The sequence below is a fragment of the Lynx canadensis genome, chromosome D2, assembly GCF_007474595.2.
Source record: "Lynx canadensis isolate LIC74 chromosome D2, mLynCan4.pri.v2, whole genome shotgun sequence".
Lineage (NCBI taxonomy): Eukaryota > Metazoa > Chordata > Mammalia > Carnivora > Felidae > Lynx > Lynx canadensis.
In genome coordinates, this window is record NC_044313.2 from 38,925,623 (window position 1) to 38,948,975 (window position 23,353).

Consider the following 23,353-nt stretch of genomic DNA (forward strand, 5'->3'; position numbering starts at 1 on the left):
CTGCAAGTGTGGCCCTGGGGGTAAGTGAGAAGGCACGTGGGAGACTCGTCTTGTGGTCACTTCACAGGGAAGAATGGATGGGAGGCTGGGTGAGATTTTGCAGGGGCTCCATCAGAGGGTGATAGGTGAGAGCAGAGAGCCAGGGGTCCTGCTGCATCTCCTCGGGGGTGAAGACTGCGGGTCCTAATCTTAACCTCCCTTTACCCCTCCCCCAGTATGGAAACCTAATCGGATCTTACTAGAAAAAGTGCTAACGGAGGTGCTATCTGGAAAGACAGAGAAAAGCGGGAGGAGGAAGAGAAGGAGACAGAGAGGGAGGACCTGGGATGCTTTTGATCATCCTTTAATTTATTCATATATATTCAGTTATATAAGAACTCTGCTGAGCATTTTCATAAAGATCGAAGTGAAATTTATGAGGTACATTCTTTCCTCCTACTCCTCACATAGATTTTCTTCTTTTCTGAACTTCCTAGGACTTAAAGCCAGAGAAGGGGCCGGATTTCCCTGGGTCTCTAGGCTTTGTTGGTGGGAGGAAGAGGGAGTCTCTGTGTGTAGATAGGTCCTGTGCCCTTCCTTTGGGCCCCGGAAACTCCAGAATAATCGGTTGCTTCTTCCCAGGACCATTTTTTATTGCATCTTCAATGCAGATTTATGAACGTGTTACTTGCTTAAAGATTGTCCTTTCTTTAACAGAATAGCATACATATCCTGTGTCAGCACCATAAAACTCTGGGAAGATGTTCAAAAGAAAAAGATGCTTAGGATTACATCCTAAACTTTGATTCATAGAAAGATAAGTGTTTAAGGAACAGTCATGAACTTCCAAGATCCTTCTAATACTCACATTTTTGCAGGTGTAGAAAAGGAGGCCAACAGCCTGGAAGTGACATTTCCACAGTTAACACAGACACTGCACGTCTAGGTCACCAGTCAGTCCTGTGTTTTCTGATGTTAGGAATAATGCTTATAATTCATCTAACTGTAATGCCTGTGATGCTCATATTCCAGTAAGGGTCACGATCCTAGGAGTATGAAACTTCAAAGGCAATGGCATAGAAGCCATGGCGGGTGTTGAAAGATGAAGTATAAGCACAGGGTTGGCCTAGGATAGCATGACTTTTACTTGGTGCCAGCCTTTCCTTGCTTCTTCCTTTCACACTCAATAAAGGGTGACCTCACACAAACAGATGTTATTCCTGTTAGGAATCGGTGATATTTTGATGACTTTAGATGGTCTTATAACGGAAGCCCAGAAATGCTCAAAGTCTGTCCCAAAGCCCAGCAATGCCTGTCTATGAAGTTCCAGAGGATAATGCACACCCAGGGCTCTGCCAGTTTGTAGCCTGCAGGCTGATGAACTCCCTTGCAGGACTGTCTGGAAAAGCGACTCGGAACCAATGGCACAGCATCTTTCTCTTTAAGCCCAAAGTGTACCTTCAGCTGCCCATGGAACACAAAACCCCGAGCCGGCCATGAGAACAGTAAGGATGGGGGAGAGGAGAGTGAGGGGAGGTCTTTCTGGGACACTGGACTTGGAGACAGGTGGCCAGCTGAGCTGGGGACCTGAAGGGTGAAGGAGGAGAAAACAGGAGCGAGGGAGGTGGGAGGGTGTATAGACTGCAAGAGGGCAAGAAGCTCATGGTGTGTGTGTGTGTGTGTGTGTGTGTGTGTGTGCGTGTGTGTGTGGCGAGGGATGAGGCTTGCCCCAGAGCAAATCAAAGGTGAAATATTACAGATAATTAGTTCTCAAAAAGGACCACGAGGAAGAGGCAAAATTCCACCATCTGGAGGAGGCAATTGAGATTTAATTGGAGGCAGATTCACCTAACTGCACAAATCTGGGTCTGAAGTTCATTCCTCAAATCTCTTTAAAAAATTAACATGTATTGTTTGTGAAAGGCAAAGAGGAAAGGTGTGATGTGTCCTCTTCCTCCAGCCATGGCCTTGGGAGAGCACTTTTTTTTTTTTTCAACGTTTATTTATTTTTGGGACAGAGAGAGACAGAGCATGAACGGGGGAGGGCAGAGAGAGAGGGAGACACAGAATCGGAAACAGGCTCCAGGCTCTGAGCCATCAGCCCAGAGCCCGACGCGGGGCTCGAACTCACGGACCGCGAGATCGTGACCTGGCTGAAGTCGGACGCTTAACCGAATGCGCCACCCAGGCGCCCCGGGAGAGCACTTTTATTAGCAGCCTCCTCTTAACTTGTACCACTGCACCTTGTCCCAGTTGTCCCATACGCCTCCTCCGTGGCCCGCTTGCTGGAGCTTCTCACCCGCTTAGGATTGCTCTGATTCGCACACTCGCACAGGCACGCGCATGTGCACACGTGCATGCAAACACACGCACTCACACCTCCCCGGATGGGAAGTGGGGAATCAGTACCAGATGTGCACGTGTACTGTGGGATGGATGTGTTGGGATGCTTACTTGTCTCTGCTCACCTCATAACGTAGCTGCTCCTTTCCTTCAGTCTGGCCATCTGTGACTGGGTGACAGTGAAGCGGTCCTATGTTGTCAGCCTTGCCTCCATCTGACTGAGTCATATAGTCAATTGCCTGGCTGAGTGTTGTCCTCGGCGGACTGTGGAAAAATACCAACCCCCTCTGCAAAGGTGTGTTAAAGAGGGATACCCTCAGATGCCGTCCTAGGAGGAAGGGTTGGTCATTAGAAACGTGGGGAAGATGAGAATGATAATTAGGACATATCTTATGCTTTTACCTCAGAAATAAGCAAAAAGTTTAAGACTTCCTCATCCCCAAGCCTTTGAATTGGGAATCTAAGGCTTTGGAAAGAAATTAGCAGGGGGTAGATAGAATTGGAGTTTAGAGTTGGAAGGAAGTTTTCATCGAGAAGAGTGACTAAGTTATTAGGGATGGAAGAAAGAGACAGACCAGCTGGTAGGATTAGCCTTTCTCACCTCTGTCCCCCATTGAATAGGTGAAAACATGGCATCTTGGTGGAGGCAGGGAGCGTCCAAACTCTCAGCCACACTCCCCTGGAATTTATCCTCTGCAGCACGGACCTGGGTGGTAGTGACACCCAGGTAGAGATGAGAAATGATGGTGACCTGCCCTCACCAGGGAAATACTGCTGCTTCTGGCTGGGAGATGGGGGAGAGGGAATCCCATCTTCTTGGCCACGCGTGCCCATAGAAAATCTAGCTGGGGAGAGTGATGGGGGTGTGTGCTGTGGCTCAGCTCTCATAGACTCTCACTGTTCTGTGACTCATAGGTTTGCTTCAATAAATGTTTCCTCATTTTCCGTATGCCCTCACAACAATTTCCAGAGACTTTAAGTGGTTGTTTTTAACATTAGTTTTTTGGTTTTTTTTTTAACAGCTGTGATTGTATCACTGGAGAGCATGTTTGTAAAGCTCTGCACGCCACCATTCTGGAAGCGAGATACTTTATTTGAAAATGTCTTACCTGGCACAAAATGTGTTTTCCCAGCACTAGAACATGCTAAAAATCTTTACTTTGTCCCATATAAACAATGAACTCAAAATGAATTAAAGACCTAGATATAACAGCTAAAACTATAACACTCTTAGAAAACAAAAAACAAAAACAAATCATAGGGGAAAAGCTTCAGAACATTGGGTTTAGCAATGATTTCTTGACCATGACACCGAAGGCACAGGCTGCAAGAATGAATGAATGCATAAATAAGACTTCATCAATATTAAAAATTTTTGTGCATCAAATGACACGGTCAACAGAGTGAAAAGGCAACCCATGGGATGGGAGAAAATATTTGCAATCATATCTGATAAGGGGTTAATATTCAGAATATCTGAAAGAACTCCTATAATTCAATAGCAAATAAGCAATCCAGTTTACAAATGGGCAAAGGACTTGGGGTGCTTGGGTGGCTCAGCTGGTTAAGGGTCCAACTCTTGATTTCATCTCAGATCATGATCTCACGCTTTGTGAGTTCAAGTCCACGCTGGGCTCTGCGCTGTCAGCTTGGGATTCTCTGTCTCTGTCTCTCGCTCTCTCAAAAAAATAAATAAATAAACATTAAAAACAATTTGGGCAAAGGACTTGAATAGATGTTTCTCCAAAGAAGATATACAGATGGCCAATAAGCACGTGAAAAGATAATCGGCATCGTTGGTCATTAGGGAAATGCAGATCGAAACCACAATGAGATACCACAGCACACCTACTAGGAAGGCAATAAGCAAACAAAAACCAGAAATAAGTAGATGTGGAGAAATTTGAACCCCTATATATTGTTGCTGAGACTGTAAAATGGTGCGGCCACCATGGGACAGCTCAGTGGTTCCTCACAAAGCTAAACATAGAATGTATGAACCAGCGAATCCACTCCTTGGAGTATAGCCAAAAGAATGAGAACGGGAATTCCAAGAGACATGTGTATACCAGTGCTCATTGCAGCACTATGCACAATATCCAAAAGGCGGAAGCTACCCGGTGTCCATCAAGAGATAAATCAGTAAGCATAATATGATGTATACGTTCAATGGAATATTATTCAGCCATTAAAATGGAATGAAGTTCTGATACATGCTAAAACATGGATGAATTTTGAAACGTGATGCTAGTTGAAATAAGCCAGGCAAAAAGTCACAAATATTGTCTGATTCCTTTTATATGAAAAATCTAGGATAGGCAAAATTGGGAGAGAAAGAAGAGAATTAAACCATTGCTCAATGGTTACAGAGTTGCTGTTTTGGGGAGATGAAAAGTTTTGGAAATATGTAGTGGTGCTAATTGTAAAATATTACGAATGCAATTAAATACCATCAAATTATATACTTAAAAATGGTCGAAATGGCAAATTTTAGGTTATATATATTTTACCACGAAGCCATAATTGGCTTACACTCTTCTGCTTACCAACTGGGCCAACTTGGGCAAGTCATTTACCTCTTCTGGGTCTTAGTTTTATCAGACACGATTTTGGGTTTAAGGATGATTTGTAGAGGATTAAATGTGCAAGTACTCAAAAGGTTTTTGTAAATATAGGTGATACATTGTCTGCGCAGATGACCCTCATCATTGCAGGTAGGAAGGGTGGGATATTTTGATAACACCCTTTAATTCTTGTTTTTGTGTTTGCAACTTTTTCTTAATGTGCAATCTTTCTTTTCTTCTTGCCAAGCCCACAGGTAACCCCAGCTTACACTGGAAGGGACTCACTGCCAAAATAATCTTTTTTGTCGTTGACATCATGCAATGTGTTATTTTTTGTTGCTGCTTCCAGGACCCACTCCATCTCTTCTACCTCTCCAAAGTGCCTGCACAACATTAGCTTGTCCTGATCCCTACCAGGGCCACGGAAGGAATTCTTTCTTGAAGTGTTCCTGGTGAAGATTTATTTCAAGTTTCTTAAGGGAGGTCAGGTGAATTGACCTCAAAATACCCTTTAGCCATGAGACTATGATTCTTGGATTCTATAACCTACTGAAGGAATGAGATATGATCCACTTCTCTCCCCATCTGTCCTCCAATAAAATGAAGTTGACAAGGGCCCCGGGTGATTTCAAATTTCCTTTAGTAGAAAATGGAATTCAGGTTTTTGTAGATACTGATCTTTATGACTCTTTTTATGGAGCCTGAAAAGATCTGACCTATTATTTGGACTGAAATCTCTTGTGAGCCACCTTCCATCTGATTTACATCCAGTTCAGACATGTGGTGTTCTTTCCTAACCATGTTCTGTTAGAGAAGCAAGAAAATAGGAACTGTGACACATTAGAAATGCCTTCCACCAGATTTGCCCAGCTTGAGGAAGGCATGCGGGACCCACACTGACCATGTGTTGCCCCAACCACCGTGTCTCTTCTACCCTCTTGGTCCCTCAGTGCAGCATTCTGGAGGGGGCCCACAGTCAGCCCACAGCGGGGAGGCAGTGTTTCCCTTCAGGCCCCTCCCACTGTTTTAGAATCTCCATGTGACTCTATCCATCTTCAGACCTGACTACCTCCTGCCCATCTGACTTCTCCTGAGTTTTGAGTCTCAGGTCCCTCAAACGCAAAGTATCCAGAAGGGAACTCCTTACCCCTAACTTGTTCTCTGCCTTCCATTAGCTCCTCTGATTTCATTCTGGTCTCTCCAAAACTGTTCTCCACGCTAGTCTCCAGAGCACTAATTGGAGAATTCAGATCATATTATGTCATTCTCCATCATCAACTCTTTCCATGGTGTCTCCATTACCTTGCAATAAATATCCAACACCTGAAACTAACAGAACACTGTATGTTAATTATATTTCAACTTAAACACATAAAAAATAAACCCCCAACTTTCCTCCAGAAAGCCAAGCTCTACCATGATCTTCCCCACTCCCAATGTCCGACACACAAAGTAGCAGTGGTGGTGTTTTGTTTGTTGGCCTCGGTGTCTTTTTCACACCACCCCTGCTGTCTGGGATCCAGGTCCTGTATTCTTCACCTGTTCCATTAGTATTGTCTAATGTCTCACTCAAAATCTCCCTCCAGTGTCCACTCTTAGCTCTTCCCCTTGTCCCATCAGATACTGTTCTCTATTTCCATGACATTCTTTGAGAATTTCTATCACCAGATTTACCAGTTGTGTTGTAACTTTCTGTCTGTCTGTCTCCTTAACGGGACTGTGAGTCTTGGAAGGCATTGGCAATGTCAGATTTATCAGCTGACGCACAGGGTCCAACACAGAGATTGGCATGTGAAAGTCCATTAAGTGAATGCGTCGATTGGTGAGCGATCACCTGACTTAGCACTGCATTTTCCCTCACGGCTCTTCCTCACACCCCCAGTCCCCACTGCGTCACTTTGCAGATGGACCTGGGCCTCATTCATCTTTGTGCCTCTCCGCCCATCTCCCAGCACAGGCACACAACAGGAAATCAACACATGTTTGCCAAACCAACAACACTATTGCTTAGATTCGATGACTTTTGGAAGAAGGAGCCGACATAAACGAAGACCAGCCAACCTGCCTATGCCCAGCAGAGGGGAAGGAGTAGAAAGATTTTCCACATGAGCCTATTGGCTTCTTTCAGCTGAGTTCATTCACGCAAGTTTGCTGTGAATAGACTCGGGCTCTCTTAAGACTTGCGTTAGTCCGCTGGTTCAGGCATAGACCCTGTATCTTACTTGCACTCATCTTTCTTATCTCCTAAGGAAGCAGATCTCTATAGCTTAAGCGCCCCAGGCCGGAGAGCAGACGCTGTGAGCCACAAGCGGTCTCTGGATGAGCTCCCTGGGAGTGGGCAGGTTTCTGCCCTGCCTCCACACTGCTGCCCGGCCTAGGGCTCCCCACCTGCCCCCAGTGAGGTAAGGGTTGATTACATCTGCCACACTCCAACATCTTTGCTTTCTTACCATTAACTAGAGGGTTGTAATAAACTACTTCTATTGTCTCATTTGATTTAATTTTTACTGTGAGCACCCTCACAAGTATAAAAGAATACACATATAGAGCAGTATTTAATGTTTATCTAAACAAGAGAGGGGGAGTGAGAGAGAATCCCAAGCAGGTTCCACACTGCCAGGGCAGAGCCCAGTGCAGGGCTTGATCCCACGAAGCGTGAGATCATGACCTGAGCCGAATCCAAGAGTCAGACGCTTAGCAAACTGAGCCACGCAGGTGCCCCGGGAGCAGTTTAAAGAATAATAATAATACAATGAACACCCACGTATGCACTTACCTTCTTCAATCATGGTCTACTTCTCCCACCAGAGGTAACCAAAATTCTGAAAATTCTCATTCCTTTGCCTTTCTTTATAAAATACATGATTAACACTAAGTGGCACATTAGTTTTACACGTGCTTAACTTTATGGAAATGAAATGTTTCCTTCCATGTTTTTCTAAAATGTGTTTTTTCACTCAATATTTCATTATGAGAGTCAGACATGTTTACTGCCATTGCCTTTATTGGTTTTTAAAATAATGAACTGATTTCATTGCATTCTCAAAAGGTGATGATTGGGGATTTTTTTTCCCTAAAATTTTTATGAACTTCTGGATTGAAATAAGATTTATGCTCTTTAGTCGATAACAGATATAATTCTCACTGATGCCTAAATTGTTGCATTTTTGGCCAGTCTCTTCAGGGTGGTCTCTGAATCTTTGAGCCTAGCCTCAGTAGCTCTTGGTAGCTTCTTTGCTTCCTGATATTTCAAGATGCTCCAGATTCACATGGCACACGTCTTGTTCCAGATTTGGAAACACAATTTCTCCAGGAAGTCCTAGTTAGTTTCATTTAACTGAAAATGATATTTAGAGACTATACTCTAGATGATAGTGGTGCTCTTTACTACTCAGTGATAATTTCTAGACTTTTCAGGGCAAATAATTAGGAAATAAGTATTTTTTTTTTAAGATTAATTACATCATGAATCAAACTGGAAATTCCCATTCAAACTGAAGACTACAGGATTTTATTAAACTTTATCAATCCTACATCAATCTATCCTTCTTCTCAGGATGAAAGTCTTTGTTGTCAATGACCCAACATAATTACTCATTTGTTTCATCCCACCGTATATGGGCACCAATCTTAAAATAGCAGTAACACTGCCATAAGCAATATTTTTCCTAAAAGCTGTTTAAGATTTTTGTTCAGGTCTCTTTGTCCCTAGAGTGTATTCCACTAACAACACACAAATTACTGTTTTAAAATTATTTGAAATGGTTTTTCTATGCACGGTTGGCCCACCAACTCAGTCCACAGGTAAGTACATAACCTTGGCTTTATTTTTCCCTCAATTTTTAAAAAAATTACTTTTTGTTAAATTTAATTGTGTCTTATAATTGTGTCAAATATTTGCCTGACGGAATCAAAGTCAAATTAATAAAAGTGGCTATAGGGGCGCCTGGGTGGCGCAGTCGGTACGCGTCCGACTTCAGCCAGGTCACGATCTCGCGGTCCGGGAGTTCGAGCCCCACTTCGGGCTCTGGGCTGATGGCTCGGAGCCTGGAGCCTGTTTCCGATTCTGTGTCTCCCTCTCTCTCTGCCCCTCCCCCGTTCATGCTCTGTCTCTCTCTGTCCCAAAATAAATAAAAGTTGAAAAAAAAAATAAAAAAAAATAAAAAAAAATAAAAGTGGCTATATTGGAGCGATGGACTTTAACTCTGTCTCCCCTACTTTGTCTACTTCCTTCCTCACAGTTTTAAGGTTCTTGCTGTAGTCTTTGTTCTAATTATAATGTAGGGAAATATGTGCACACATTCATACACCTGCTTTCTCCAACCGCCAGAGTTTGCATGTACCATTGTTTATTCAACCAATGAGCTGCTGATGGATAGTTGGTTCCTCTTTATGTTTTGTTTTGTTTTGTTTCGTTTTGCCTTTGCACAAATGAGGCTGCAGTGAAGAGCTTTATGCATGCAAACTTGAGCTTTTTTTTTTTTTTTTTTTTTGCTAGAATGTTATCACTTATTTCACTTTTGTAAGGAATGGAGGTGGCATTTTGTCAGATGCCTTTTCTGCATCTTAGAGATCTAGGTTTGGGGTTTTTTTTTCTTCTTAATTTGCTAGTAGGAATGGAGTACACAATGCTTTCTCCAATAGTGAGCAACTCTTCCGCTTCTAGAACATATAGATCCTCTTTGCTGAACGATTGGTGAAATGTGCTATTAAACCGTTTGCTTTTACGCACTTACAATTTTGACATTCAACATTCCTAAGTGAGATTGGTCTGTGGTTTCTATATCCGTTCAGTCTCCGGTCAGGCTTGGGGACAGGTGTCTTTATGTTCCAGTTTTAGATGCCATCTATTAACTCACCCTCACAAATGTTTACCTACAGACCACACTTCCGGTCTCCACTCCAGAACCATTCGTCCAGATGTGTTTTCAATACCTCCCTCCCACCCCTTCCGGATGTGTGACAAACGTTTCAAACCCAGCAAGTCCAGAACTGAGCTCCTGACCTTCTCCTCACACTTTCTTCTCTTAGTCTCCTCAACTCCGGAAATGCCGGTTCCATCTTTCTAATTGTTCAAACCATAAACCTTGGAGCTTCTCTTGGCCCCTCCTCCTCCCAGTCCACATGGAGCCAGGGCACCGCCTGCCAACCCCACTTGGCACACACCCACTCTTGTACCACTGTATCCTTCTTCCCAAACCTCCCTCATCTCTCCCTTGGGTTAAATCACCTCTCATTTTTCCCTCTGCTTCTCTCCAGACCATTCTCAATGCAGCAGCAGAGGCCATCTTTGTTGTTGTTGTCGTTGTTGTGTGATGTTCCTTTTGAGCCTCAGTTGTTGAGTGGCTTCCATCTGATGGGCGCACTCTTTGCAGTGGCCTGCAAGGCCTCATCTGCTCTGGTCCCATGCCAGCTCCCAGATCTCTCCCCTCACCTGTCCTCTTACTCAACATGAGTCATGTTGGCCTTCTAGCTGCTGGTCCACTGTTCCATATATGCGACGAACCACTCTGCCTAGAAGACACTTTCCTCTACCATCCACACAGCTCTCTCCTCTCTCCCTCACTTGCTGAGATATCACTTTCTTTTTTTTTTTTTTTTTTAAATTTTTTTTTTTTCAACGTTTATTTATTTTTGGGACAGAGAGAGACAGAGCATGAACGGGGGAGGGGCAGAGAGAGAGGGAGACACAGAACCGGAAACAGGCTCCAGGCCTCCGAGCCATCAGCCCAGAGCCCGACGCGGGGCTCGAACTCACGGACCGCGAGATCGTGACCTGGCTGAAGTCGGACGCGTAACCGACTGCGCCACCCAGGCGCCCCAGATATCACTTTCTTAGTGAGGTCTTCATGAATCAGTACTTCCCAGCCCATGCACCCCCCTTTCTCTGCTTTATTTTTCTCCATGGCTTTTCTCATGCTGAACTGACTATGTATTGCATTTATTGGCTCTAATCTCTCAGCTCCACGAGGACTACGAGGTCTGTTCTGTTTTTGTTCATTGCTGCTGTATTCTTAGCAACACAGGGGCATTCCGGGAAACTTTGTTGAACTTGCTTTCCAGGGATTAATGCACCTGGTTGTCATCTCATTTATAGTTATAGCTGGATTTGTTTGCTATGTTTTGTTTAAGAATTTTTATTTCTGTGTAAAATTTCTCCTCCTTGCATGGTTCTTGTCTGCCTTCGTTATCAAAGGAATTGCAAGATTTCCTTTTTGTCTACTTTTTTTTTTTTTTTTTGAACATTTTGTATAAGCTTGGAATTGAAATTACTTTTTTTTGTTTTCTTCATGGGAAGATCTTTTAGTGAATATTTAATTTAAACCTTTTTTCTTTTATTCATGAGATCTTAGTTAACATGTTTTTTCTATGAATTTGTTAGGTTTATTTATTTATTTTGACAGAGAAAGAGAGAGAGTGCCAGCAGGGGAGGGGCAGAGAAAGGAAGAGAGGGAGAATCCCAAGCAGGCTCCTCATGGTCGGTGTGCAGAGCCCAACTCGGGGCTCAAACCCATGAAACCATGAGATTATCACCCGAGCCAAAATCAAGAATCAGACACAATCAACTGAGCTTCCCAGGCGCCTCTCTCTACGAATTTTATTTTTTAATTAAGAGTTTTGTACTGTTTGGCACATGCCTATAACTATTTAAATTAAAGCTAATTAAAATCGAAATTAAATTAAATAATCAGGGGGTGCCAGGGTGGCTCAGTTGGTTAAGCATCAACTCCTGATGTGGTCTCAGGTCATGATTTCACGGTCATGAGATCAAGCCCCACTATGGACTCTGCACTGGACGTGGAACCTGCTTGGGATTCTCCCTCTCCCTCTCTCTCTGCCCCTCCTCCTGCGCATCCCCTATACCTCTGTCTCTGTCTCTCTCAAAAAAAATTCAGTTCCTCAGTCACACTGGCCATATTTAAGATAATAGCTAGCTTGGGGCGCCTGGGTGGCGCAGTCGGTTAAGCGTCCGACTTCAGCCAGGTCACGATCTCGCGCTCCGTGAGTTCGAGCCCCGCGTCGGGCTCTGGGCTGATGGCTCGGAGCCTGGAGCCTGTTTCCGATGCTGTGTCTCCCTCTCTCTCTGCCCCTCCCCCGTTCATGCTCTGTCTCTCTCTGTCCCAAAAATAAATAAAAAAAACGTTGAAAAAAATTTTTTTTTTAAAATAATAGCTATATGTGGTTAGTGATTACCATAGTGGACAGCACAGATAACAGAATATTTTCACCAATACAGAAAGTTCTGTTGGACAGCACTGGTCTAGAATATTCTTCCTACAGATATTTTCACAGCTGGCTTCCTTTTACCATCACATACTAGCACACTCGTCTCCAGTGTGGGGCTTTTCTGAGCACTCAGTCCGAAGCAGACCCACCCCTGTCCACAGTGACATCACTCTGTTTTTTTTTAATTTTTTTTTCAACGTTTATTTATTTTTGGGACAGAGAGAGACAGAGCATGAACGGGCGAGGGGCAGAGAGAGAGGGAGACACAGAATCGGAAACAGGCTCCAGGCTCTGAGCCATCAGCCCAGAGCCCGACGCGGGGCTCGAACTCACGGACCGCGAGATCGTGACCTGGCTGAAGTCGGACGCTTAACCGACTGCGCCACCCAGGCGCACCGACATCACTCTGTTTTATCTTCTTTGTTATCCTACCACTTTACAAAGGGATCTTGTTTCTCTGTCTCCCCCCACCCCCCATCACTGACATAGGTCCTAAGAACAGGGCCTTTCTGGCTCACTGACCACTGAAGTCCCAGAGTACAGAACAGTGCCTTGGGCAGAGTAGGTGTCTGAAAATTATATAGTAAGTAAAATAAATTGAGTGATCTGGAAACTCTATCAATGCCAAGTGGAGATTTTTAATTTTAAAAAAGGCATAAGTAACATATAATGTTCTCTTTTCAATCTCTAATATCCCATTTTTTATTCTTAATAGGTTTCATTTGTGCCTTTTCATTCTCTCTTACTTATTATGCCTTATTAATCAGTCTCACCAGAAGTTTGCTTATGTCACCAGTTTCTTTCAGAAAAACGACTTTGACCTTACTGATGATCTCCATTTTATATTTGCTTTCTCTGTCATTAATGTCTGCTCTTACTTTATTACATCGTTTCTTCTGCCAGCTTTGGGTTTATTCTGTTGACTTTGTGTTAACTGCTTTTTCTTTTAACTTAGCTCAATAATGTAAAGCCTTTTTTTCCTTTCTAATACAAAAAATATATATTTAAATCTCCTTTGATGTAAGGCGTTAGCTAAATATTGTAAGTTTAGATATGCTGTATTTTCAGTTTTACTAAACTTTAACTATTTAAGAATTTCCATGCCATCTTTAATCTATGGAGTGGTTTCAAGGATGTTTTTGTTTTGGACTAGTTCGTTATTATTATTATTCCAAAATGCATGAGGCTGTTTTTAGTTACCTTGCATCATGGGGAGGGAAATTTTTTTTTTTTCTTTTCCCCTGCATGTTACGGATGCTTTGGAATTTTGTTGGGACTTCCTTTAAAGCTTGATACTGGGTTAATTAAAAAAAAAAAAAATGTACCATGTGTTCCTGAGAAGAATGTTTATTCTATGATTATTGAGTACTGCGTTCCATATGTGTCCATTAAAACTTAATTTGGAATATATTGTTGCAGTGAGGCTGGGGTGACCCTGATAGGAAGGAAGCAAACAAGGGAAAGAAAGTCCCTTCTTCTCTTTTAGCCTTGGGGCTTTCCTCTAGCTCCCCCTGTTGGTAGAGCTTGGCTGTGACTGGCTGGCCAAAAAGAAAGGGAGTTTCTGAGTTCAGCCTCCAGCGTCAGAAAGCAGAGAATAGAAGAACAAGCTGGCATTCGTGCTATGCGATGGTGGTTATCGTTGCTTATTTATGTACATCTGAGGTTCCAAAATACTGCTACAAGAGACAGCATCGGCCCATGATAAATCTGTAGTTGTGGGCAAAAGGTCTCCTCTGGATTTGTAAAACACAGCACCGGAGAGAAATGAAGGAGCAGCGGTGATTCGATAATTCTTTTGAAAAGTTTCGTCTTTTCCTGTGTCTTGCCTTTTCAAACATCTCTGTCAGCCGATACACATTGAAGTATTTCTCATTCAGTAGTAAATGACCATTGTTCAATAAAATGGACAGGATCTCCGCAAGATAGAAGAGTCTCCAACACAGTTTTGATTTGCCCAGATGGTCCACACCATCCTATCTGTATTACACTTCTCGGGTCTTATGCCTGCCCCTGATCGCAGCTGCTCACTGACTGATTCACGAGCCCATCATCGCACTTTGTGACCAATGACAGGAGACAGGATCGTTCTATTCTGCTGCACTACGCTGGGCATGTGAGAGCCGCACAGACAAAACGGAACCCGCCTTTATGGGACTTACAATTTGACAACGAGGAAAGACATGTGAGGTCGACTATAATAGAAGGACTCCATCACTTTTCAATACGGCCACATTTTCATGTTGCTGTGGCCCAAGATCTCAGAGTTATCTACTCTGCTCCAGTCCCAGAGCCAGTCAGTCATGGATGCAGCTGTTTCTCACCGCAGCATCTTCAGGAAGCCTTAGATCTTTTCTTCCCAAACACCTCTTTAGAGGACCTCGTCAGTCCAACCCCTGTTTTCTCTTTACATGCAGGCTCCCAGCTCTTCAGCAAGTCCCCTTAACAGTATTTCCTGCTTAATCTGTATGACTCAACACTTTTACTATGTTCTTCCTCTCAACAGAAGCCTCAGGGCTCCCATTCCCAAATGGGTACAAGACAGGATCTAAAGTCCCTATGCAACTTCCAAGTTCCCCTCACTGTCCTGTCTGGTTTTCCTTTCCAACTTTATCTTTTCGCGCTCTCCCACCTCCTCTCCCATGCTGTTCACTTTGCATTCCGTTGACTGTGTATCTGACGTCTGCCCCATTTCCCCTCCACCGGCATGGCCAGAGAAGGATATGCTGATTACTCCTTTAGACATCTTTTGAGAAAAAAGAAATCTTTTCAAAAAACTACCCCCCACGGGAAGCTTGCATTTGAAAAGGAGTCATCCTGATTACCTTATCCAGTGTTACAACTTGGATGTCGAAGATGGTTAAATAAATGAAAGAGCTCATTTTTTAAAAATTCTCTTGGAGATAAAAAGCATCGCCATTATTACTCACAATTCATAAAATAACCACCTATATATTTCACAAAGGCCGCCTTGGAAACCTTCTGTCTTTTCCAAGAACACTTACATAATTTACAGGATCTGGTGCAGAATTCAAATGTGAGTCCCTGGTTCAAAAATTAGTAAGAGTCTCAAGATGGCCACAGCAGAGCATTACAGTTCATGAGTTGAGGGTTTTACGTCCCTGTACAAGTTGCTTGCCCATGAATCCAGCCCTGATCCTTCCTTCATACGCTTGATTTATTCCAGAGGGAATTCTAAGAAACGTAGGCTAACTGCAATGCCCACATATATACACTGTATTACCTGAGGCTCCTGACATCTCTGAAAAAGTCAGACGATCCTCTAGATTTAGGTCCCAGCCCCAGGAACAGTATCGTGTGTATCTAATCCTAATTGCATTGGTTCTTAGCAAGTTACCCTACTTCTCTGAAGCACAGATTCCTCATCTGTAAAGTTGGGATAATAAAAGCACCCACATCACAGGGTTATTAGAAAGGATTTAATGATTTAATATGAGCAATGTACTTAGGACAGTGCCAGGGATATAAAATGCTCTATAAAAGTTTGAGGTATTAAAATTGTATCTTTCTTTGAAACGACTTCTGATTTCATTTTATATCCTTGGTTAAATACTTTCAATATGCAGCTACATTTTATTACAAAGCTCTCAAGTATCAATTAGAAAACCCAAGCAAATTACCACTTGGTACTGAGATTGGGGCATCATCAACAAGAAGCAGGTTAACCTTGGTGCCGAAGCTAAATTAATTAATTGATCTGTTGGCTGAATTGATTAATCATTCTTTTTTGCCTAGTGATCTCTCCCGGAAGTTGGAATGGCATACGTGAACAGAACACAGGCCCACCTATTCGGATACGATATAATGCAGCACCACAAGGAAAATAGGCAAATGCAGCTTGACAGGTCCAAAGGAAAGGAGCTTGATTCAGTCCTCGAAGAGAGTGTGATGGAGAGAATTTGGGAAGTCTTTGTAGAGCAGATGATGATGGTTAAGCTATCTCTAAAAAGATGAATGGCCATTTCCCAAACAGACTCATTCAGGGTAAAAATGTATTCAAAAGACCGATGATAGAGGAATAAGGCAAGACCAGGGTTGACAGGAATTTTAGTGTGGTGGAAGCTTAAGGTTCAGGTTAGGAGTGAGAGCGAAGAAGTGAAACACGAGATTGTAAGCTAAGGGGTTGCCAGACCTCGTGGGTAGCCTCATACCCCACTCTAAGGAGTCTGGCTTTCATCCCGTGCATCATGGAGAATCTGGAAGATTTGGAGGCTAGGAGAGGCCGGTGGAGGGTGGACAAGTGAGATGAAGGAGACACCTGACAAACTGACCGCTTAGAAGGCAATGAATCCTCCCCAGATGATGTCTGAACGGAATCATAACACACTGGGATTTCATCCAGTGAGTGAGGTCCTGCTCACTCAACCGATCCAAGAGCAGATGCTTGATTCAGACCAAACCAGACCGAGAGAAAGTGCTCTTATTTGCTTGATTTGCTTTGGTTTTTATAAATGGAGGAGACACTTTTTCTGCTGGAGCCAATATCAAACAAGACTTTGGACTTAAAATGGCTCTTTCAATCAATGTTACTTTAGGATGACAACTCAATTCAGGAATCTATCGGTAGGCTTTATATGATAGTTTCTTTCTTGATCATAGGACTTAAATAGCAATTTGGACCTGGAATGGTAAGAAGGGGTTATTGTTGGTGTATATTTGCATTGGAGACGGATACATTTATTTTTTCCATCACACATCCACTACTTGACTCAAAATCTACAGTGAGCATTGCACTTCAAAAAAATCTGTTAAAAGAAAAAAAGGAAAGAATGCATGAAAAAGATCCCATCTTCTCACAAACGATGGATGATTTCTCTCGTGGATTTCTGCCCTTTTTCACAACTCCCTGAGAGCTTCCGCATTGGCTTCAGCTCCACCATCACCACCCTAGTTCAGTTTCCTGTGGACGATCTGATACATTTGATATAAAGTTGCATTTGGAGGGGCACCTGAGTGGCTCAGTCTGAGAAACGTCTGACTCTTGATTTTGGCTCAGCTCAGGAGATCAAGCCTTGCGTCCTCTCCACGCTGGGCAAGGAACCTGCTTCAGAGTCCCTCTCACTCTCCCCCTGCCCCTTTCTCTTTCTCAAATAAAATAAAAAAATAATCAAATTTCATTTTGAGCTGGGAATGGCTTCCAGTCCACTTCACGGTGATCTTTGTCGGTGGAATCGTGTCAGATACTACCGTCAGAGTCAAGCTGAACACTGAGCAGCAGGGAAGAAAGTTGCTCATGGGGAATGTGGGTCTATGTAACATAGATCATCTTCCATATCGATATCTGAGAGCACATGACGTCAGTGAATTATGGTGCTGTGTTCTTTTCAGTGTGGTTGCCAAAGCCATGTGGCAAAGTCAGCAACGCCAAGTCCTTGCTGATGTCAGGCTTTATACTCCTTGGAAGCCACAGATTAGTTGACATTTGCTGTTTCCTATCAGATCAATCTGGAGATTAGTTGGGAAAAGTCTATATTGGGGTGACCTCATAGTGGTCGTGCCAAATGCCTGTGGGCTTAAAAAGCTGCACAGATATCGGTCTGTATGTACATAAAAGATAAGGATTCTGTGTATGTCTAAGCATACACCCAGCTCTCAATTATCTTTGACAGAGTTGTGGTACGGCTAATAAAAGTTATTTGTGTTTGCATTTGGATTGTATTAGATCAACTTCTGTGTTTATGGAGAGGCTAAAACCTGCACTTGGAAGCCAACACCAACATTTGATCACTTGCTTTAGTAGTTCCAGCTTTGTGATCTAAACTTTTCTGTTTCAATTTCTTCATCTGTAAAATGAATATAATAATCCTTACATCCTATCAAGCTCATATTCTGTTTTGAAGATTAAAAGTCATTAAGTGGAAAGCTTGAATTTTAACGAAGTCTGATGTATCATAGTTGTCTTTTACGATGTGTATTTTTGTGTCCTATCTAAGGAATCTTTTCTTAACCCATGACTGAAAAGATTTTCTATTATGTTTTATTTATAGAATTTTGCAGTGTTAGATTTTATCTTTAGGTCTATGATTTATTTCAGACCGATTTCTGCATGTGGTTCATGGGAAGTGCTCAAGGTTTTGTTTTGCTTTGTGTGTTTCACAAGGTTGGCCATCTGTTCTAGCATTGCTTGTTGAAAACACCGTCACTTCTCAATTAATTATCTTGCACTTTTGGTTGAACATCAATTGACTCTTTATTCTGTCCCATTGATGTATTTGTTCATCTTTCACCAATTCCACATTATCTGGATTACTATAGTTTTACAGTAAGTCTTGAAATTAGAGGATGTGTCTTCCAACCTAGTTCTTTAAAATGACACTATTAAGAAAATGAGGGGCACCTGCGTGGCTCAGTCGGTTGAGCGTCTGACTCCGGCTCAGGTCATGATCTCACGGTTCGTGGGTTCAAGCCCTGTGTCAGACTCTGGGCTGATAGCTCGGAGCCTGGAGCCTGCTTTGGATTTTGCCTCCCTCTCTCTCTGCCCCTCCCCTACTCATGCTCTCGCAAAAATAAATAAACAGAAAAAAATGAAAATGAAAAGATAAGTCACAGACTAGGAGAAAATACTGGCAAAGCACACATATGATAAAAGACTTGTAACCAGATTATACAAAGAACTCGTAAAACTCAGTAAGAAGACAAAACAATTCAATTTAAAAAATGAGGGAAAGAATGATATAGACTCTTCACCAAAGAGGAGCTACAGATGGCAAATAAGCATCTGATGAGATGCTCAACAACATTAGACATTAGGGAAATGCGATATAAAACCATAATGAGATATTCCTACATACTTGCTTATAATAGCTAAAATTTAAAAGACTGACAATACCAAGTGCTAGTAAAGATACGGAGCAACTGGAACTCTCAACTATTGTGGGTAGGGTACAAGTTGTAAAATTACATTAGAAAACAGTTTGGAGTTTTCTTATAAAGTTAAATATATACTTAGCATACAATCCAGCCATTCTGATCTTTGATACATACCCAAGGTGAATGAAAACAAATCCCACTCAAAGACCTGCGTGCAAACATTCATAGAAACTTAATTCACGATCATCAAGGACTGTAAAGAACACTAATGTCCTTCTACTGGTAGATGAAACAATGAACTGAGGTACATCCATACACGGAACGCTTCTCAATAATCAGAGAATAAACTATTGACACGCGCAAAACACAGATGGATCCCAAAAACGTTACACTAACGGGAAGAAGCCAGAGACAGAGGCCACAACCTGCATGACGTCATTTGCATGACTTTCTGGAAAAGCCAAAAGTAGAGGCATTGAAATTAGGTTAATGGTCGCCAGACGTGATGGGTGGGTGGGGACCGATTACAAAGAGGCCTGGGGGCTCTTTTCGGAATAATGGACTGTTCTATACCGTGTGGTATAGATTGTGGTAGTGGTTACACAACTCAAGTATTTGTCAAAACTCATAGAACGGTACACCTTTTAAAAAGACTGATTTTTAGGGCGCCTGGGTGGCTCAGTCGGTTAAGCGTCCGACTTCGCTCGGGTCATGATCTCGCGGTCCGTGAGTTCGAGCCCCGCGTCAGGCTCTGTGCTGACAGCTCAGAGCCTGGAGCCTGTTTCAGATTCTGTGTCTCCCTCTCTCTGACCCTCCCCCGTTCATGCTCTCTCTCTGTCTCAAAAATAAATAAATGTTAAAAAAAATTAAAAAAAAAAAAAGACTGATTTTTACTGCATGTAAATTATACCTCCATAAACCGGACTTTTTAAAAAGTCATCACACAGTTGACCTGAAGGTCCTACCACTTACAAACAATTGTTCCCGCTTTAGACTTTCCACCTTCAGACTTTCTCCCTTTAGAGAATGAAGGGCCCAGATTTCCCATGTGGCAAGTGTGACTGTCGTCCTAGGCAAGGCTGTATTCTCCCCACTCTGTGCATTTTAGAACTTCTGCTTTCACCCTGTTCATAATGTGTAGAGCATTTGCAAATATAATATATCCTATCCTGTCCAATCTACTTCCTACCTACCTACCTACCCATCTAGCTATGCAATCAAGATGACACGTAAATTGGTGAAACCACTTTGGAAAACAGTTCCTCGTTAACCAATGAGGTTAAATATTCATCTCAGGACCCACAATTTCACTTGTTCGTGTATCTTCAGGCAAAACTTTCACACAAGAAGGTCACAGCAGTGCTATTCACAGAAATTCTGAAAAGAATCCAAATGCTTATCAACAGGAGAGTGCATGAATACACTCTGGTGTGTTTACACAATGAAATGTAAACTAACCAGACAGGCGTGCCGCAAAATGAATAAACCTGAGCTATAGACAATTAAATGTGAAAAATAAACCCAGGAGATGATATACAGCATCGTGCCATTTTTATAAAGGTAAAAAAAAACCCAACTAAATACAAAATATAATTTTAAGGCACGCATAGGGATGCAATAAAACTATATAAAAAGGAAGTCGCAGGAACAATGCAAGAGCAGCGGCAGCAACAGCAGGAGCCTGGAGTGTAGACGCCTGCTTCCTGCTCACGCTGGTTCCCACAGCAGTGGTGCCAGCAGCCAGTGTGGGCTCTGGGAAAGTCCATTCTGCATCTGCTCTAACCGCTTTATGATTGGAAATGGCCCGGTGCCGTTCTCGAATACCTGGGTCAACTCCCTTTTCTCCTTTTGCTACTCCATGTCCTTCACCCTATTTGTAGCCAATTCTCTGTTTTCAAATTCTACCCTCAGAAGTGCCTAAGAAAATTGTTACTCTTCGGATTGGGCATCCGTTTTCCAGACTCCACCCGACGGATGCAAAAGATGTCAGGAAACTCTTGACCGGAGGTAAGGTGGTGCAGAAAAAATGGGCTGTAAGCAATACACGATTGTTAGGCATCAAGAGAGTCACTACACAGTGATACAATATTCAAGAGTCAAGGTGATACAAGGGTTTTAAACACGCGTGCCCTTAGTGAAATGCTCTCCGAACATGCAAAGCCAATTTGGCACAATGCCAGGAAGATTTGAAAATCATCAGTGTGTCAGCAACTTCAAAACACTTCACTTGATTATAGACACGTCAGGAAGACAAAAATTAGCGTGAATATTAAAGATGCAGGCAAATCAATTAAATGGATATCCAATGCATAGAGAATATAGACTACTCTCAAGCACCCAACAAATACTACAAAATTTGATTGGCACTAGGTCACGAAGCAAGCCTCGACAGCATTCACGGCGTATGTAGGACAGAGTGCAGGTTTGCTCGTTTTAATAATCAAGTCGAAGCTAAAAACAAATATCTAAACTTAAAATCTTGCCTATTTGGAAACTGACAACGCCAATAACTTGTGGTTTAAAAAACAAATTATAATGAAAACTTTAAATTCTTTGAATGATACAATAGTAAATATACTACCTATCAGCGTTCAGAGACGTGACAAGCGAGGTGCTATGGGGAAAATATATAGTCTTCAGCACTCCCAAAAGAAAAGAAGAATGAATGGCTTACAACTAAAGGCTAAAAATTAGAAGATTCAGGAAGGAATAATAGGAACATCCCAATGAAAAGCAGCAAACAGAAGATAAATATGGCCAAGTGTCTTTTCATGGGCAAAACAAAACTAAAAAAAAACAAAAACAAAAAAAAAACTAACTAAAAAAAATAAACAAATATTTCTCTGGTGAGATTAAAGGAAAACTAAACCAAAGAATATTTTGAACGAAAAAGAAGACATGAATCATTTTAAGCAGAGGATTCAAATATAACATGACAGATGCCAACAACCTTAAAAACAGAGAACCTTGCAAAAGAAATAGTCGAAAAACAACTTGCCAAAACTGAAAAAAGAAACAAGGGATAAGAATATTGAAGCGATGGCTATAAATCTTCCGAAGACGAAAAACAATTGGTTTAAATAGTTTTACCAGTAAGTTCTACCGAACTCTTCAGGTATACACCATCTCAATCTTGATTTTATTTTATTTTAATGTTTATTTATTTTAGAGACAGAGAGAGAGAGGCAGAGAGAGAGGGAGACACAGAATCCGAGACAGGCTCCAGTCAGCACGAAGCCTGACGCAGGGCTCGAATTCATGAACTGTGAGATCATGACCTGAGCCAAAGTCAGACACTTAACCAACTGAGCCACCCAGGCGCCTCTACACCACCCCAATCTTTCATCACCATGCCAACAAACAGAAAGAAGGAACCCTCCTCTGCTACCATAACCCTGACACCCAAAACCACACTGACATGTTGGGGAAGTACATTTATAACATTGCTTTAACTCATTAAGATAGATTAAGGAACGTTAACTAAAATACTGGCAAATTGAATCAAACCTTATAAAAAGACAACCGATGAAGATAAACCTGGCTTAACACCACTCGGGTATAAAACGTCTATTTTACCATACGAATGGATTAAAAATTATGTAACAATTTCAATAGGTTGAGAAAAACCTTAAGGTGACATTCAATATGCATTCATGACAATAAACTTTTGGAAACTAGAAGTGCAAGGGCACTTTTATAATCTAATAAAGGGTATCTATTAAAATACTATAGCAAATGCCACATTGAATGAGGAAACACGAGAAGTCTCCCCACGATTCCTACTTCTGCTAGACATCGTATTGGGTTTCCACAATAGTGCAGTAAGGGCAGGAGAATAATCAGTTAAGTGCGGAAGGATTAGGAAGGAGAAAATAAACCAGTCATTAATTCCAGATGATGCGATCCTTTACGTGGAGAAATCAAAAGAACATACACAGAGAGATTATTAGAAATGATGCACAGGGCGCCTGGGTGGCGCAGTCGGTTAAGCGTCCGACTTCAGCCCAGGTCACGATCTCATGGTCCGTGAGTTCAAGCCCCACGTTGGGCTCTGGGCTGATGGCTCAGAGCCTGGAGCCTGCTTCCAATTCTGTGTCTCCCTCTCTCTCTGCCCCTCCCCCGTTCATGTTCTGTCTCTCTCTGTCTCAAAAATAATTAAACATTAAAAAAAAAAAAAAGAAATGATGCACAACATTCACTTATTCATTCACTTCATTTTTTTGTTTTGTATTTAAATTATAAATCCCTATTAACTCCCCACAAATAATAGAAAGTGTAATTGGAAAGACACTGCCATTTAAAATATTGTATTAGAGAGTGTCAGAACCTAATAATTCTAACGAGAAGCATGTAAGCTTCTACAGGAAACTAAATGGTATTCAGAGATGTCAAAGAAGCCTAAGTCAATGGAG

General features: G+C 42.2%; 1 long non-coding RNA gene across 1 annotated transcript; it reads left to right on the top strand.

Annotated features, from left to right (window-relative positions):
• Positions 1-3,736: 3,736 nt before the first annotated feature.
• Positions 3,737-20,973, top strand: LOC115527425. The gene is made up of 3 exons (XR_003972931.1): positions 3,737-3,839; positions 12,829-12,837; positions 20,963-20,973. It is a non-coding gene; the product is annotated as an uncharacterized LOC115527425 (long non-coding RNA).
• The last annotated feature ends 2,380 nt before the right edge of the window (positions 20,974-23,353 follow it).